Source organism: Lycium ferocissimum, chromosome 12 (assembly GCF_029784015.1).
Source record: "Lycium ferocissimum isolate CSIRO_LF1 chromosome 12, AGI_CSIRO_Lferr_CH_V1, whole genome shotgun sequence".
NCBI classification, from domain to species: Eukaryota; Viridiplantae; Streptophyta; class Magnoliopsida; order Solanales; family Solanaceae; genus Lycium; species Lycium ferocissimum.
Window position 1 is genome coordinate 64,325,884 of NC_081353.1, and position 6,000 is coordinate 64,331,883.

Sequence of the window (6,000 nt, forward strand, 5' to 3'; positions counted from 1 at the left end):
GCAGCTTATGGTTTGCTGATGGCCAAGATAATGGGCTAGAATAATCAGTAACACTCTCAGGCGTAGCTGGCCTGACATAGTGCTCTGCCATAGGAGCAGCAGAGGGAGTCAACTCAAGTACGGGGGCCTCTCGAAATCTCATCCTCTCCGGCGCCCTATAAACCCTCGGACGGTCCGTGTCATAGTTGTCCTCCGATGGATCCTCCTCTCTAAAAGTCAGAAATTCTGGGGGAATCGTCGCGGGGTCCTCAGAGGGATTAGTCCTGATGGAATAGCTAAGGTTCCTCCTGCTCGGTCTCGGAGCCTGTGGTCCTGAATCTACTCTAGGGGTCTTCTTAGCACCCCCACTCTCTGAGGCTGAACTCTTTATCTTTATCAATCTGTGCTTACCTACAGGAAAAGAGGGTCAGAAATAATCTTTCCTAGACTCTGGCTCTATCGCACGATCTAAGATAGAAGGAAAGGTCAATGATTCCCAAATATCCTGCAACCTCCTATTTATAAGTGTGGCCGGCTTCACACCCATAAACAGGACTCTACCGGACATGGTCTGTAGATAATCCCTAGGAAGAACTGCTCTGATACCACTTTTGTCATGACCCAAACCCATGGACCGTGACGAGTGCCCGATCACTGCTGACCCAACACCTCTAAATTCGTACTTGCCATATGCTGAATAACCTGATGGCCTATGTCTAACTCATATCTGAGCCATAGTATCTGCTGCAAAATTTATGCAATAAACGCTGTCTCGAAAAACACATAATTTATGCACGTGGATATGTATATACAGGCATACATGCAACGGATGACAACACAGTCCGACATGGCCACTACATGCGCTGTACGGAACATAGAGACCACAAAGCTACATGATATTCCCACTATATACAACTTTCTACGCACCTCTATGAGTCTAGCCGTAGAAAGACAGATACAAGGCCCCGTCATACCCACATCTGTAGACCTCATAAATAGCATACCAAAAGCTCACCTCCGAATCAAGTGGAGCGCACTGATTGCGGCTGAGGAGATCCTACTGGTTTGGCTCATCCGAATGACTACCTGAACCTGTGGGCATGAATGCAGCGTCCTGGGACGCGAGTATGAGTGTTTAAGGCATGAATAGTAACATAGTAAGAGATATCGAACATGGAAAATAACATAATGAAAGTATGAAGATAAAGTAATATAAAAGAGATCAACCTGTGCCGCTGAATGCCTTTTTAAGGCCGATGTCATGCATGCTTAGCTTTTAAAAAAAAAAGACTTTTCAATGTATACATATATAATATCTTGTCCAGCCGTTAAGGCGCGGTAGTATATATAGCATCTTGTCCGGCCATTAAGGCCCGGTCTTGTCCGGCTATGTAGGCGCGGTGTTATATATATATAGTATCTTGTCCGGCCATTAAGGTGCTGTGAAATAGATATAGTATCTTGTCCAGCCATTAAGGCGCGGTGAAATAAATATAGTATCTTGTCCGGCCATTAAGGCGCGGTCTTGTCCGGCCATTAAGGCGTGGTGTTGTATATATATAGTATCTTGTCCGGCCATTAAGGCACGGTGAAATATATATAGTATCTTTTCCGGCCATTAAGGCTCAGTAAGTATCTAAATTACACATATATAAATACATATAACATGCACGAGAGCCCAATTAAATGTTACTTCTCTATCGGAGTGATGTAAGGTCGGTAACCTCCGATTTATATTATGGAACAATCATTATCGCTATATATCACCTTGAAGGAACAAGTAACATAAGGTGAGATCAACAACAATGAATAAAATCAAGAAGGTCATGAAATAAACTCAATAATCACATAATCGCATCAAAATCGTAAACTTTGTAATCTCAAGAAATGGGATCATCATCATCATCATTATCATCATATGGAACATCTATCTTTAGAAATATAAGAACTTTGGGAATCATGAACTTCTAGCTTTCGGGAAATAAGGACGTTATGGAAAACATGTGTGGATTCATAAAAAAAGAATCACGCCTTTAGAAAGAAAGGGCCTAGCCTTAACATACCTTTTTGGTCGCCTTAACTTTAACTACTCAACGCTTGTCCTCCCAGGCTCGTAAATCTATATTCGAGAAAATTTATACTATTGTTAGACTCACCTTTATACGCTTGTCTTAATTCTTCAAGTAAATCTTTCTAGAGTTGCCAAAATTCGGCCAAAGATCTCCCCTTGTTTATATGCCCAGCCCGAAATCATAATTCAACAATCAACAACAATAACAACAATACCAACATCCATAACATCATATCTAACACCATTATGTATCATAAAACATCCCACACGATGTTTTCCAATTTCCACAACTAACCAACTCGCTATATAATTATTTAACGACTTTATCTCTGTAAATAAACCAAAAGTGATATTAATAAGGAGAGATTCACACCTTATTCTTGTTAAGACCGCAATATCTTCAATATCCACTTTGAATTCATGCCAAAATCCACCGCAAAACAATACTAGAACATAACCATACGCTACCCGAGCCTCGGTTAACCAAAATCACTTGAAACCCTCAACTTTTTATGACATAATTGCCCTTTGTGTGGGTTGAACCTTTTGATCTGATTTTTGGTGAAAAAAATGGTGTCTTGACCCTTTTATAGGTAGGTAAAGTCGGTGACACTGTAGTAGTACTATAGCAGTAACTGTAGCAGTACCATAGCAGCGCGGCTACTGTAGCGTGCATTTCTTCTCTGTCTGCCTAACTTGTAACGTCCATAATTCTCTACTCTGTCCATAACACTTGTTAAGAGTATTCATTAGCCTTATAAGGGTTCCATGACCTCTCCGAGCTTACGTTAGTTTACTTACAACACAAACGACGCAATTTTTTTTCTACTTGTTGCAATAAGTGTAGAACTGGTGCAACAACTACAAATATGTAGGATATCTTCTACAAACAGAACCAAATAACTGAAGTTATGTCCAACTGATTTGTAGTTGTTGCAGCAGATTGTCTACTTGTTACAACAAGTGTAGAACTTGTTGCAACAACTACAAATCTGTTGGATATCTTCTACAAATAGAATCAAATAACTGAAGCTATGTCCGACAGATTAGTGAGTCATTGCAACATATTGTCTACTTGTTGCAAAAAGTGTAGAACTTGTTGCAACAACTACAAATCTATTGGTTATCTTCTACAAACTGAACTAGATAAACATCAGGACAAGAACAAAAAAACCATCTGTTTGATATATTTTCCTAATCCCCGAATCATACCAAAGACAACAACAGAAAAACCATCTATTTCACTACAAGCACATAACAACAACAACTTGGATTTTATCCAAACTTTTCCTAAACCCAGAAAAAAAAATGCAAAACTTCCTTTCAAGATTTTTTTTTTTGGAGTTGGGGGGGGGGGGGGGATTTGGTGTAAAAAACCAAAAATAAAAACTTTTCATTTTTTTTTTAAATAATTTTTTTTGGGGCTGGTGAGGGAAGTAAGAAACAAAAAAAAACAAAAATCAAAACTTCTTTTTAAGAAAATTTTTTTCTTTTGGGGGTGGGGTGTGGTGCAAAAAATACAAAAACAAAAACTTTTCAAAACTTCTTTTAAAAAAAAAAAAATTGGAAGGGTGGGGGTGCAAAAAAAAAAACAAAAAGAAAAACTTTTCAAAACTTTTTTTTAAAAGGTACTTTTTTTGGGGGGAGGGGATGAGGGGTGGAAGGAGGAGGAGTGGGGGTTGGTGAAAAAAAAATAAAAACTTTTTTTAAAAAAAAAATTCGGGGAGGGGAGGGGGGGAAGGGTTGGAAGGAGGATGAGGGGAGAGGGGTGAAAAAACAAATAAAGAAAATTAATTTTTTTTTTTAAATTTGGGGGTGGGGTGTGGGAGGAGGAGGAGGGGGTGGCTGGTTAAAACGCAAATAAAAAAATCAAAACTTTTTTTTTAAAAAAATATTTGGGGTGGGGGGGGGGGGGCGAGGGAAGGGGTGCGAGGGGGAGGAGGGGGCCGGTAAAAAAGCAAATAAAAAACATCCAAACTTTTTTAAAAAAAAAAAAAATTGGGGGGGGGGAGAGGGGAGTGTGGAGTGGGGGGAGGGGGGGAGGAGGAGGGTGGCGGGGTGAAAAAGCAAATTAAAAATATCAAAAAAAAAAATTAAAAAAAAAAATTGGGGGTGGAAGGAGGGAGGGTGTGGGGTGGGAGGAGGAGAAGGGGGGCTGGTGGGTTTTTTGTGATTAAGTTGGAGTCTTTTTGTATTTTGTAAAAGATTAAGAAGTTTTAAAAAATATATTTTGAACCCCAATTTCCTTAATACCAAATTTAATTGGGTTTTGAATTGGAGTGGTCCCCACATGTCACCTAGAGTAATTTCAACTCTTGAATGTCACCATAAGTTAAATCTTCTGCTATAGTTGGTAATTGAGATAGTGGTCTAGCTACTAAAAAATGCAGAATAGAAAGCTGCCAAATTGATTATTTAAATGAAAAAAAAGAGGTATACTGAGTTTGGAGTTTTGATTTCGAGACTCAAATAAAAAAATCTTTAACCTATTGTATCGTATGCCCTTTAAATTTAAATCATTAAATTTTGTACTAATAATTTTTATATAGTTCTTAACTATGTAAATTATTTTTTAAAAACCTTAAAATTGTATGTTCGAATACACGATTAAAATATAAAATTTATTTCTCGAAATGCGAATTATATGGTATAAATTGAGACAACAGTTTATTTTGACTTATGTGGATACGTAGTTGATGAAGAGACCACTCAATGAAACTTTGGTTCCCACCTCCACGGTCCATAAGGAATGGGCCCCGGGCGGGGGCGCGGGGGGAGGGGCGGTGGTGGTTAATTTTTGCTACTTTGCTTAGCAAGTCGGAAAACTGCAATTTTCACACAATTTTGTTTCTCTTTTTTTCAGTCAAGAGGTGTAGATTAAATGATAAAGAAAAAGAAACAAAAGATAGGGAGAATAAAGCATACACATCTTCTTTTTTTTCTTTTTCTAATCATCTGATATACATCTCGAACTTACTAACCCGATTATTTTAAATTGTGTGTTGTAGGATCTATCAAGGAGAAAGCGTTTTTTATCAAGAATTTTTTCATTCCAATACTTGAATCTGAGATCTTTTATTAAAGGTGAAGGGATCACATCAATCCACTATATCCTTTCGTGGTAAAGCACACATCCAACCAAAATAAAATAATAGAAAACAAATAAAAATATATCTTTCTTGTTAGTATGTCTCCTTTTTACTTTTATTTTGACTCCTTTTCTTGGAATACCTTTTCTTAATTCAATGAGAAGAAACTCAGAGAAGTTACTAGTAAAAGATATGAATAATAAAGAAAAATCTCTTTATTCTTAATAGGAAAAAGGTTTAAATTTGGAAGCCCAAGCGGAGACGAATTGTGTCCTGATTAAAATTGAGTCAACTTACCCAAAGATAGTTGACTAAGATTTGGTAAGGTTTCTGTATATATCACAAATTAGATATAGAACTCGAATTCAAAACAAGAAAATAAGAAGCAAGTCATTCAAATGCTAAAAATAGACACCAAGAACTTTCAAGTGATGCGTGCACTATTTAAATGCTAAAAATAGACAAGACCAAGAACTTCTGTATTAGTTCTTGCAATGATCTGATGCCTACATCTAGTTACAATGGAATTACAATGGTTCCTTTAAATCTTCTTTTGAATTCCTGTGACGGAATACAATATCTACTCCTTTCGTTTCAATTTATGTGAACCTATTACTATTTGGGTAGAGGGCTGTTCAAAACCAAACCGTAACCGATAACCCAACCACAAAGTTGGCTTACTGGTTTATTGGTATTGGGTTATCGGATTAATGGTTGCTGAACGGATTAAAACTTTATAGTTAATGGCTTATTGTGCGGGGACGAATTACTCAATTTTCTTATCGGGTAGACCGTTAACCCGTTAAGAATTATCATATTTACATCTTTACTTCTAGCTATGTAAAATATATTGTAAACCCT